The sequence below is a fragment of the Alosa alosa genome, chromosome 10 (assembly GCF_017589495.1).
Source record: "Alosa alosa isolate M-15738 ecotype Scorff River chromosome 10, AALO_Geno_1.1, whole genome shotgun sequence".
NCBI classification, from domain to species: Eukaryota; Metazoa; Chordata; class Actinopteri; order Clupeiformes; family Clupeidae; genus Alosa; species Alosa alosa.
The window spans coordinates 12,415,719-12,429,520 of NC_063198.1; the positions used below are offsets into that span (position 1 = coordinate 12,415,719).

The following is a 13,802-nucleotide window of genomic DNA, read 5'->3' on the forward strand; positions in this document are numbered from 1 at the left end:
GGTGACTCTATTCACAAACATGCTTCACCTGTTAACATATAGCTTGAACTGTGGGACTGTTTAAACTTTCTAATAGAAAAACAAATATGAAATGTAGGAAGTCACTTGCCCCAAGAATTTACAATCTCATAAATCTGACATGATGTGCAATTCATTCCAAACACTATCAGTTAGAGTGCAAAGGTCTGGACTCTCACCATTCATGATCTCATGACAAGATTGAGAGTGAAGATAATCAGAGGTGTTTGTCTGGGCACCATGAACCTGTCTGGCTTATCTACAGTAATTACTGGCCATGATGGACTAGCTGAAAGGTGCCAGTCGTCCAGACTGCCCTCGGCCGTCTCTGTAATCAAATGATGGTGTAGTGGAAGGATCCATTCTGGTGTGTGCCACAAATAGTCAAGCCACCACTTTCTCAAAAAGTGTCTGAAGTGGTTTGCGATTGATGCTTTTCCCTCACAGTCTCATGCACAATGAAGCTATCAGTCACGAGACATTTCCGTAATGGACCAATTACCATGTGGGAGGGTTTGATATTTCTTGGTAGATATGGTATTTCAGGGGGGTTGGGACTCTGAAAGGAGATGCTACTGTTGCTTTTTATATAATGGGATTGTATTACCTGGTAGTGGAATTCCATTCCTTGGGCGTTTACAACTGAACTAGATGTTAGATTTTATCTTGGGCATTTACCTCGTATCATCTCAAACTAAACACACACATTTTTCAGACATGTCGAGTTTAATCTCATCATGCATGGCAAAAATATATTTTTATTTTTAATATTTGTTAAGCATTTATAAACTATTAGTAAATGGCTTGTTCAACATTTGTAAAGTATTGCTCATACATTATTTCTCATCAGTAAAGCATTTCTACACAAAGTTATAAATGGTCTGTTCATAATAAATATATGTATATCTAAGATATTTTTATAAATCATTTTAATACTTAATAAATTATGCAACTAGATGTACCGCAGAGCGGTACAAAATATGACCGCCGCCCAGTCCAGCACATTTTTTCCACAAAAAGAAATCACGCTGAAAGGCCTATATGATTCAAACTGTCTCACTAAATTGCATTATCCACACTCAATTCTCACTGGTAACTGCTAGACAACAAGTACCAAAACATGATTAGTTCATAGATTTTACATGTTTTTCATGTAAAAAACATGTACCTGTGGTACATCTAGATACAGTCTAGCATGGATGTGATGAATGCATGTGTGAGTGTCAGCAGCTGATGAGGTGAGAGAGAGAGAGGGACAGAGTTTGTAAATACATGTCATATGGAATAAAGCTGTTTTTGGTGATGTTTTTTTTTAATAAGATCAATAATCAGTACATTACAATACAATCTAACTACAGTTATCAGTACATTACAATACTGTAAGTTACTGCAAACAAAACAAACAAACAAAAATGACAGGGAAACGCTATTGCATAAACTGATGGCAAGGGATTGAGTGGTGGGGGGCTATGAATCCCACATTCTATTGGAACCTGGCCACATAACCTTATTATGACCGCCCGGCAGGCCAGCTTATAGGTTTAGTCAGATTTTTTTTCTTTTTTTTTTATGGCCAATTTTCCGCAAAGGATTCAGGGACACTGAAGATCGGGTGCCGCGAAACTTGGTGGGCATGTAGCCACACAAGGATAGTATGGAACCATTGTTTTTCGTTTTGATCTGTAGCCCCCACTGGACTGGACCCCGAAGGAGGGTAGAGGACACAGTTTTCTGTGAATATCTAGAGAACCGTAGGGTTTAGGAGGACCACCTTTTTTTGTATGTTGATCTTAAAGGGCCATGTCAACCCTTTCCATAACCACTCATTTCATGTATAGCGCCACCTAGTTAAAAATAAAAAAGTAAAAATTAGGTGTTGTAATCGCAGGTATCTGTGACCTAACATAGTCAAAACTGCACGAAATTGGAAGTGTAGGATCATTATGACACCCTCTGAATGCACGCGAAGTTTCGTGGACTTTCGTTCATGGGGGGCCATACAATAAATTAATTTATGTTACTGAACACCAACTGGCCTGTAGGTGGCCGGACACAGTTTTCTGTGAATATCTCAAGAACAGTAGGGCCTAGGAGGACCACCTTTTTTTTTTAGTAGGTTGGTCTCAAGGGGCCATGTCAACCCATCCCATTACCACTCAATTCATGTATAGTGCCACCTAGTTAAAAATTAAAAAGCAAAAAATGAGGTGTTGTAATCACAATATCTCTGGCTGACATAGTCAAAACTGCACAAAATTGAAAGTGTAGGATCATTATGACACCCTCTGAATGCACACAAAGTTTCGTGGACTTTCGTTCATGGGGGTGCCATACAATAAATTAATTTATGTTACTGAACACCAACTGGCCTGTAGGTGGCCGGACACAGTTTTCTGTGAATATCTCAAGAACAGTAGGGCCTAGGAGGACCACCTTTTTTTTAGTAGGTTGGTCTCAAGGGGCCATGTCAACCCATCCCATTACCACTCAATTCATGTATAGCGCCACCTAGTTAAAAATTAACTAGGTGGCAATATCTCTGGCTGACATAGTCAAAACTGCACGAAATTGAAAGTGTAGGATCAGTATGACACCCTCTGAATGCATGCCAAGTTTCGTGGACTTTCGTTCATGGGGGGCCATACAATAAATTAATTTATGTGTACATTTAGTGACCACCAACAGTGATCACAAGATTTTCTGTGAATATCTTGAACTGTAGGGCCTAGGATGACCAATTTTTTGCATATGTTTGCCTCCAGGGGTTCATGTTAACCCATTCCATATGCACACATGTGCATACCCAGGTAAAAAAAAAACTATTAAAAGTATACTTTTTGAAAAGTATACTTTTTTTTCCGTCAAATCCATTTGTAATTAAGTGTATTGAATTATGTATTCAGTTCAACTTAATACCAACTTGACTATACTTGTGTAATTAGTGTGCTAAAATGGAACAACTTTTTTTTCAAACTTTAAGTGTTCTTAAGTACATTATACAAAAAGCGGATTTTATGAGCATTGAACACAGTTAGCATGGTACAATTTTGTAACATTCCAAGTGTATTGGAAATGTACTTAAAAGGCATTACAGTATAACTAATAATAGTGTAGTAGTGTATTTTGAATACACTCTTATCATCTTCATTTCTATTCATTTGGCATGCTTCTGTAATATTTTACATTAACTTCAAATGTACATCCTGACTACAATAAGTGCCTTGAAAGTTTGCAGTTATGTTAATAAAAGTATAGTCTTAAGATACTTTAAGCATTATAAAGGCATGCAATTTAAGTATAATATTAGTGTTAAAATTGTACTATTAGTACTCTCCTACCTATTCTGTTACATGACAAATTACACTTTGATTAGGAGAAAAAACATGAATTGACATGAATAAAAACAAAACATAATATTCATCCATAACAAAAGTAAAACATTTTTCTGAAAGTTATGGATCTCTTGAGCATATCTTTTCAAGTTGGATGTGGTAACGCGATAAAACATGCATTTGGGCGTATTATATTATTTCACATGCATAGATTTTTTCAAAGTGGCTGTTTGGAGCTGGTCAGATTCCTCCTCGCTCGTAGCTTTTTCTTCCATGCTTGGGGAGCAGTTTCCTCTGAGTGCACACGCGCAGAGAGAATTTGCGCGCACACATTTAATATCTACGTGTGTGAAATAATATATAATATAATACACCCGAATGCATGTTTCATCGCGCAAGTGCTTTTTGCCACTATTGTGTCGCGATACTCTACAGCCTCATTGGTAGACCATCAATTCAAAATGCAGATTTTAGGTTAGATAGGTTTACCCTCCTAGGTGAGAGAATTTGCCCTCTAAGCTTGAAATTGTTTACTGGACACCCAGCCTACAAGCCAACAACTTAACAGTCTAACATGGCTAAATTTGTAATGCATGATCATTTATTGCTTATTTGTTTGCAAAGTCTTCTGGCCCAGAAAGAAAACCATGGTGGTTACGGATCATGGCTGAGGAGGAAAGGTACAGCTGGTAGAGTTGTGCAGTGAGTGAACTTCCCTCCCAACACTGAGATGTGGTGGCAAAAGCTGTGGTAGCTAGCTTCCTTACTAGCACACCATCTTCCAGTCCAAGATGCATAAAGTTTTCGTGGCAACCGGGGCTGGACAGCAGTCAAATGCATTGACCTTGGTATTAGAGAATTTGTCTCTGTTGTCTGTGAACAGAAAGAAGATGGACAACATTTTACAAGATAAACAATATTTTACACAGAAATCCATTGGCAATGATGAGATTAATTCAGATTATCTGTACCTATTTGACATTTACTTTTTATGGGTCAAATTGGTATTGACACCATCTGTTTGCCATCCTGGTATGGGTAGACCTGGCCAGGTAGTCTTTCCTTAAAGCGTTGTGCACCTTGGCACCGATATGAGTGCAACCACCCTGTTTTCTGCATTTGATTACCTTAGATTCCTTTGTTTCCAATACAACCGTATTATCGTTTTCTGGTCAAATGACATTTTAAATGCGAGTCGTAGGGGCACTAGCCTACTATTTTGATGCATGAATCAAAATCATCATGTATCAAAATAGTTCTGCCCCTACGACTCCCATTCAAAATGGCATTTGACCCAGAAACGACAATACAGTCAAGCTTAATGGTGGCGCTTCTGACTTAATTATGCTTTCAAACGAAAGTTTGACTCAGATACATTCACAAAAAGACCCTAGGTTGCATTTTGGCTTGAGTTATGCTTTAAGAGTAATGGGGCAAGGTCCTGGATGAAGAATATTGACCTTTACTGCTGATTATTTGAGGCGTTCAGACATCTCGGTTTCAAAACTGTCCAGGAACACTTGTAAAAACATAGTTAGGCTACAGAATAAAACTAGGTAAATTACAAACACTATCATGAAATGAACTTGAATGCTCTGTCAAACACGAATAATTAAAAAAATCTAAATCTATCGCATAAACCAAGGCATAATATCAATCATGTAGCCTAAGCTTCATAGCACTAACTTAGTAGAACACCAGGTTTAATTCCCCCTCTAATATCAATGGTGGAAAAAAACTTTCTACTTCATAAAATGCATGTAATTTGTCCTGTAGACTCATTTTAAAAGATGTCTCCACGATTAAATAAAAAAACAGCTACAATGTCATTAGCATGCCTAATGAATGTGAAGTGTGAGCCTAGCACCATCCTCCTTTCTGTGAGGTAGCCTACACCACACATAATGCTAAAGAACATTGGTGAACTTTAGGTAAACGTTGCTTAATAAAGAACACACTTTCTTCCATCATAGTTTGTCTAATGTTATCGGAACTCCCCCTATTACCGTCGGTCCCGTATTTCCACCGTCTTGAGTGTGTGTGTCACTTAATATCCATTTCTATACAAACCAAGACAGCGGACTCCTAAAGAAACGCAACCACCCACACCATAGGTGTATCTAAATTAGCTATGTACCAAAAAATGACATTTTACCGTGACTCAAGAGCTGTAAACAGTGTTGTAAGGTTGCGATACACAACCGCTTGAGCTCCAGTGGAATTTTAATTTCATGACGAGAATTCTCGGTCTAACCGCTTATGTGCCGTTGAAACGGTGTAAATACAGTAGGCGACCCATCAGACCAGCACTATAACCCGAAAGCGGTAAACAAAATCGATATTTCAGGCAGTAAATGGTCCCGTTAAGAACCAAACCAGATTTTGTTCAAATCTACACATCTATGGCTACTAAAAAATGTAAGGTTCATTTAGTAAATGTTATTTTGAAGTGTTAAAAAACATTGTTGTTTTAGAATTTCTGAACAAAAGTGGTGATAATTGGGGGTGTTACGATAGTGCTAGTCAATGCTTGTCAATAATCCCACAAACACAAAGCAGGCTAGTCTAATGTAGTTTTCTTCTTGATAGTGATCTGGGTCGACGTTTATGACGTTAACATAGCTAAATTAGCTAACGTGATCTGGCATTGCTAGCTTGTACTAGCAAGGATAAAAACAACTCTTGAAAGATTGCTTCTCCAAAGACTACCGAAGAATCAGAATCATTTAACAATATTCTTTGGGACTCACCTGATAACGAATAACTTGGCACTTTAGATCCAACTGGCTTCAGCCCTTCCCAGATAGCAGTAGACTCCGGACAGACTCCGCCTTCAAATTGGCAAATCCGTGTAACTGTCACCTCTGTTTTACTGTCGTGATGGAGACATTGACCCGGATCAGACACCAGGGGGCGGGAAGCACAGTCACAACTGATACGGCCAGCCGTCGTGAAACGCAAGCGCAAATTTTTAGTTCTATGATTTCGTCGACTGCCTTACCGCCGCCAGAGCTGAGTTAGACGTTAACGGAGGCGGTTGGTGAACACGAGAGCTAGTGAAAAGAAGAGTTCGTTTGATTTGTTTCAGGTAAGCCTATTTGCTTCAACTATATTAGAATGAAATACATTATTTTTGCTTTCATATAATGTTAATGGATCCTTTTGACGTTTACGCTACTTTAAACTGGTCTTGGACAATTAGCTAACGTTAGCTTTTGGGGTAAGCAAGGGTTAATGAAATGTTCCTTTTATCCATGTACAAATTAATTTAGCAACGCTTTTATCCGGGGTTTAATTTAATTTGGTCAATTTACTTGTTACTTCAGGGCTAGTCTCCTTAGAGCAACTTAGGCTGAGATTTTAACTCATAATTTCCAGGCTAGCATGCTAGCCTGATTCCTTAACCGCTACCGCATCCTCTGTAAGCCAGAAAATAATTGAGATGTGTTCTATGTAGTGAGATACGTGTTTGTATGTTAAAATAATGATTTTATACAGTTAGCAGTCTAGGCGTGTATCCAAGTATCAAATTAATCATGCCCTCTCCCTCCGCCCCCGTCTTTTCAGCCCCAGGACTGAGGCGTTCAGGTGGCGTGACTGACGTGCCCTGTCTGCAATCCTCCCTTTCAGTAAGGTAAGTGATAAGTCTTGTAGCACTGTTTAGCCTATGTTTCTGACATTTAAAACTCAAAAACCAAAATATATTACATAAAGGTGTTATCAGGGATTAAAATTCTCGTTTGTACGACGGACAATCGTCATTTGGAAATTCGAATCCCTGGTGGTGCACTCGTAATCAAAGATAACCAAAGATTCTAGAAGAATCTTTGAAGATAACGGTCTCTCTAAAAGCTGAATGTGGAATACATGCTGGATACATGCTTCACTCTAGAATCTTTTGCCCTCAGCGTGCACCATCTTGACTACATAGCGGGAGGGAGCATTTTCAAACTCGTGGTAATCGTGGTTGAGAAAACTGAAGCAGCAAATGGAAAACACACTTTACAGAGTTACAATCTAGTTATAACATAAACAGTGACAGATTCTTTGTAGTGCTGCAGCGATTAGTCGACTTATTCGACGTAATCCACCATGAAAATTTACAGAGCCGTATAGATCGGTTTCAGGTCCCTAACAATGGAACGAATTGGGATGTTGGCGAGTTATCTATGTTGTGAGATACGTGTTAGTATGTTAAAATAATGATTTTATACTGTCAGACGGGTATCCAAGTATCAAATGAATCATGCCTTCTCCCTCCTCCCCAGTCTCTTCAGCCCCAGGACCGAGGCGTGCCCTGTCTGCAATCCTGCCTTTCAGTAAGTTAAGTGTAAGTCTTGTAACACTGTTTAGCCTATGTTTTTGATATTTAAAACTCAAATATACGATTCGAGCCCGAAATCGCAACATTCATATCCACGATACTGTGTCGCGGTGTGAAAAGGCAGAATCGCGACACACCCTTTCTAGTGTTTCACGCACTGCTTTGCAGCTTACGCAGCAACCCACATCTCCCGCTTTACTTGTCGGTAGTCTACATTGTCCAAAAACAAATAAATAAATAATAATTTCATACCTCTCCATGCTTTCATTGTAGACTACGTGTGCAACTTTACCAAACAGTATAGAAATAAACCCCCTCTCCTTGCCCCGTTCTCTCTCGCGCTCCCTCCCTCTCCTGCTCAATGAACACGCGCGACTTAAATAAAACATTCACAATCGTGAAAGCAAGGACGCATAGAAGACGACTAGCTAAATTACTATTAAATCCGCTTAGCATCATTAGCTATCGTTGCTGCACATATTTGTTTAAAACTCTTGCATTGAAGTTGACTGATCATCTCAATACCAACGTTTCCCAAAAGGGCCTGTCCCAAGGAGAACAAGTATTATCTTGAAACTTAAACACACATGGGGAAACTGAACAGTCCAATCAGTAGACTATGATAGGCTAAACTAATCAACTATGCTACTTTGTTTACAACATTTCCAGGCTTCAACCAGACAGCTGAATTAAAGAGGTAGAGTTGTAATAAAAAATAGTAGGCCTAGGCTATAGGCTAATCTGCATAAAGTGTGCTGTCATAAATATCAGTCATTCAGAAAAATATAAAGGATATAAAATAAAAGATATTTAATAAAATGTCTTTTAAAATGTCTGTCTTCAGCCCCAGGACCGGTATGCTGAGGTGGCGTGACTGGCGGAATTCGGCGCCCCTGTCTGCAATCCTGCCTTTCAGTAAGGTAAGTGTAAGTCTTGTAGCACTGTTTAGCCTATGTTTCTGACATTTAAAACTCAAAACCAAAAATATATTACATAAAGGTGTTAATCAGGATTAAAATTCTCGTTCAGATGACGGACAATCGTCATTTGAAATTCGAGTCCCCGTGGTGCACTCATAATCAAAGATAACTGTCTCTCTAAAAGCTGAATGTTTTTTTTGCTTAAATTGTTTGAACAGGGATAGAAATAGACATTCCACTTTGTCTTCTAATTTGTACCCTCCATTTTTACATTTTTCTAATTTTCTTGTTCCAAGACTAAGACTTGTCATCTTTCTCAAACAAGATTTTTACATTTCCAATCTAGTGGAAGCATTACACACTGCATCACAAATCATTCATTCTCAAATTCAACTCAAATCATTAACTATCTTGATAATGTTGAGTAATGTCATTTTTGTACAGGAAGCATTAGCCAAGGATTGTCATGTGTGCTGATTTGCCTTTCTTGTCTCAACAGGGGCAGTAAGGACAAGATCCACCCACCAACCAGTGCATGCTACATATGTGTGTGTAATAAATTGAGAGGGAAAGTGTGTGTGATAAATTAAATTTAATAAAGTAAGTAAAATTTTGAATTTGTGCTTCTTTTCTGAAATACATTAGTACAAGGTTTTGATTTTTAGATCATTTATTCCAAGATGTTGATAATGTAACACTCAATATACATGATCAAACTACTGGCTACTGAGTTCAACTAGGGGTATTGGATGTTACTGTTTAAAAAGCTTTATTAGTAATCCTTTATACATTTGACAATCTTAACTTTTTAAAGCTTGAAATTCTGAACAAATACTGTAACTCCTTGATTTGTTAGTGACATTGACTATATAGTACAAATGGGTTCCAGACGTAAAATGAGCTGGTCCGCATTTGGCCCAAATAAGGGCCGCAATCGGCACTATCGAATACTCATCTGGTCTGGATCTGGCCCAGATCATTATGATAAAGTGCACATTTGGCCCAAATAAGGGCCGCAATCGCCACTATCGAACACTTATCTGGTCCGGATCTGGCCCAGATCATGACGATAATTTGCACATTTGGCCCAGTAAAAATAAAACACACATCCGGTTCAGAGCCGTCCCAGAGCTGGGCCAGATCATGAAAACAGATGCGGAACGGTATTGGCCCGTTGTGCCAAAAGACACCGGTCCGGGCCCGTTTTGCGAATCCGGGCCAAATACATTTTGCTATCTGGGTTGTTATCTCATATGACGAGTCCTTCTGGCTCTGTAGGACCAACGTCTCTGGCATGACTAGAATTTATGCCTGTAACCTTATACGGACCGTAAACGTATGCATTTTTTGGTCTCTACAGTCCATCTGTCTTGCAAATAAAGTTACAAGCTGTATAAAATAACGTTAATGTTTGCTCACACCACGTTTTGCTCGAAAGGTGCACAGATCCGCCCACTCCATTTCAAATTCAAACAGCCATGCTATTGGTCAACTGGACTGCCTATACATTTAACTGTGTTGCCTATAAATTTAACAAAATGCCACATTCATCCTCTCACAACCTCTACATCACAAACTTATAGGCTACTACCTTACTAAGACACAAAATCAACAAAAGAAAAATATTATTTGATGACCAAAACTGATAGATCAGTGTGTCTAGGCTAGGTTATTGCACATTGCCATCCATGCAGCTGACATATCAGGCCTAAGGCTACACACATTAGTATTTTATTAAAGGTGAGATGACTATGAAACTATACAAACAATGTATTAGGCCTACCAAAAAAATATACTTTCCATAAGTACACTATATTACAACTAAGTATTAGCAATTTAATACACTTAAACTAAATAAACTTCTTTACCATTTAAAATACACTAACAACAAAGTACACTTTTGAAAAGTACATTACAAAAACACTTTGAATATTGCACAATAAGTATGTTTAATTTTAGTACACTGAAGTTGAACTTAATAAAATCTACTTTGAAGTATACTTTCTAAAAGTACACATTAAACATATTTTACATAAAGTACAAAAAGTGTAAGCATACTTGCTTTATACTTCATATCCTTTAATCATATTTCTAACACACTAAAGTATACTACTTTTTTACCTGGGTAAACAGATATTCACACACACACATACAGTACATTCACAGTAATCATACGTATGACACATAGACACACAGTAGACATATGTACGCATGCATGCACATGCACACACACAGGCACACCCACAAGTACATGCACACACACACACACACAAACACGTACACGCACACATGCACACAATTCAAGAATTTCTCAGAATTATGAACAGGCAAGATGGGGGTGGGGTTGTATAAAATGTATTTTACATGTGAAATCTATGAACTAATCACGTTTTGGTACTTGTTGTCTAGCAGATACCAGTGAGAATTGAGTGTGCATAATGCAATTCAGTGAGACTGTTAGAATTATATGCCTTTCACCTTTTGTTTTTAGCCAGCAGCCAGACCAGCAGATACCCTGACTTTGCTGAAATACTAAAGCTAAGCGGGCTGAGTTAGTACTTGGATAAGAAACCTCCTTGGAAGAGTAGGTTCCTGCTGGAAGTGGTGTTGGTGGCTGGCCAGTAGGTGGCACTCTTCCCTGTGGCCATAAGCCACCAAACAATTATCAATCCCAATGTCCTATTGCAGGGACAGGGACACTGTACTGCAGGAGATGTTTTCCTTTGCATGAATGTTAAATTGAGGTCCTGACTCCTGACTATCGCAAAGAATAGGAAGGAACAAAGTAGGAAATGAACACAATTTGACAAGCGTGACTTATTTTTGTGGAAAAAATGTGCTGGACTGGGCGGCGGTCATATTTTGTACCGCTCTGCGGTACATCTAGTTAACATTACAAACAATGCCCAGTTTGGCTAGTGAGGCAGTACCCACACTTGAACTGACTCAACCTAAATGTCACCCCATGCCTCTTCCATTGCTTGCAGAAGTGGCATGCGGGCAGATGGTGGTTGGCAGTCAAATGCTTTCCATTGTCACACTGAAAAGTCTTCTTTGATAGGTTTTAGAAATGGGGAGTAAGGTGGCAAGTACAAAACTGTGAAATTGTACAAGAACACAATGTATAGGTGCACAACTGTGCAGGTACACAATGTCTTACAGTACCTGAGGTCTATTTGTAGTACTAAGTGCTGTTCAGTTTTCTGTAAGTGTTTTCAGGAAAGTGTGTGGGTATTTCCACAGATGTGTTTTTCACTTTGAATAGAGGATTTAATCAATAGGAAAAACTGTAAAGGCATCGGCAAACCTGAGATTCCTTATTCACATGCTTTATTTGACATGTTTCAAAGAGCCTCCAAATATCCACAGATACTATAGGCACTGCACATCTCCTCTACTTCACTACAAAACTCTTTTTAATGCGCAGCAATACAGAAAGAGAAGAGCAAAGGAAATGATCAATCCAACGTGAGTGTCCAAGTTCTAGTCATTTTCTGTGAAAGCACTTACTCCGCAATGTTGTTTGGAGACCACCCAAATAGCCTTCTCTCCAGTGTTCACAGCTGAAGACTGCGAGGTTGAAAAAATGTCGGTGGAAAATCAATAATCACCTTTCTGTGGCGGAGGTTAATCCAGTGACATCAGCTGACAGGGAAGGATTAATGTACTGTATATATTAACTTAAGGCCCTTCTTTGTCTTAAAGCTCCACTACACTTGCCACATAATGAGGGCAAAATTACTACTAATTACTGACTGTCGTAGAACCTGGGGGGAAACTATGGGTAGACCGTTTAAATACATTCTAATTATTATCATCACTACTTTGCCACTTAGGTGTGGATGTAGAAATGGCTATGGTATTTCAGGAAATATGCACTAATGATAAATATGATTTGAATGATGATGAATGTCAAATAAATGTGCATCAATACTAATGCATGCTGTCTGTGACTGTCTGCAAAAAATAGCACTGTAAGTGTTTGAAGGTCACCTCTGATTCTCTCAACTGTTGACCCTTTGTACAATAGGATCTGTTGACAGTAAGAATCATAAGCCACCAAACTCATATACTGTATGCATGTATGTACAGTATACTGTGATTGAAGTACTTTCTAGATATGGAGTCTGTGCATATTTCCATCTGTTGTGTCATGTGAATAAACAATCCTTATCAAGGGAGAAGTTGAAGAGCAGTGGGTTAAAGAACTTAAGTTGCCATGGAAACTTTGACAGAAACATTTAATAAAATCTCAACAAATGTGATTTCATGCAAATAAATGTGTTTCCATCAACCTTAGTCATGTTATATTGATCTACCCCGTCCCAGTGAATTCATGTTTTATTCAACTTAGAAGATTGTGCACACACTTCTATTGTTAACACTCAGGATTTCAAATGATCAATATTCACATCACAAAATTTGTGGAATGCGGAATGGATGGTTAAGAGTTAAGTGCCGGTGGGGCTTGGGTTCTCAGTTAGAGGTCAAAAGTAGACAGAGGAAAGTTTTCCTGAAAGTTTTGTTTTGATCTTATTCAAGATTACTAAAATCTGACCTGTTTCTCTCAATCCCCCTCTAGGAGAAGTAAGGAGCAAAGGAACCGATAAATCTAAAGTCAGTGTAGAGAGAGAACAAAACAAAAATTATAAAAGGATCTTGTTGAAGTTAAATGGCACTTTTGAGGCTGAGACAAGAGAAATGCTATATCTAAGGAGCTGATAAATATAAGAGAAAATGGTCAAAATCTTATATGAAAGTTAATTTTAGCTTTTGTCTATGAGAAAAAGGTGAGACAAAGAAGAGATCTTATTTTTAATATTCCTTTCCTCTGGACAGTGCACATGTTTTGATATAGATCTCTGTGGAATATGAACCTTACAATAAATAAAATTGACAGTAAAAGTGACAGTTTATAAAATTTGGTAAGCCAACATTAGTAATAAATTAGATGTACCGCAGAGCGGTACAAAATATGACCGCCGCCCAGTCCAGCACATTTTTTCCACAAAAATAAATCACGCTGAAAGGCCTATAGGATTCTAACTGTCTCACTAAATTGCATTATCCACACTCAATTCTCACTGGTATCTGCTAGACAACAAGTACCAAAACATGATTAGTTCATAGATTTCACATGTAAAATTCATTTTATACAACCCCACCTCCATCTTGCCTGTTCATAATTCTGAGAAATTCTTGAATTGT

At 38.3% G+C, this 13,802-nt stretch overlaps 1 long non-coding RNA gene across 1 annotated transcript; it reads left to right on the forward strand.

The window, feature by feature from the left end:
• Positions 1 to 6,198: 6,198 nt before the first annotated feature.
• On the forward strand, positions 6,199 to 7,644 carry LOC125302589. The gene is made up of 3 exons (XR_007194930.1): positions 6,199 to 6,438; positions 6,918 to 6,984; positions 7,619 to 7,644. It is a non-coding gene; the product is annotated as an uncharacterized LOC125302589 (long non-coding RNA).
• The last annotated feature ends 6,158 nt before the right edge of the window (positions 7,645 to 13,802 follow it).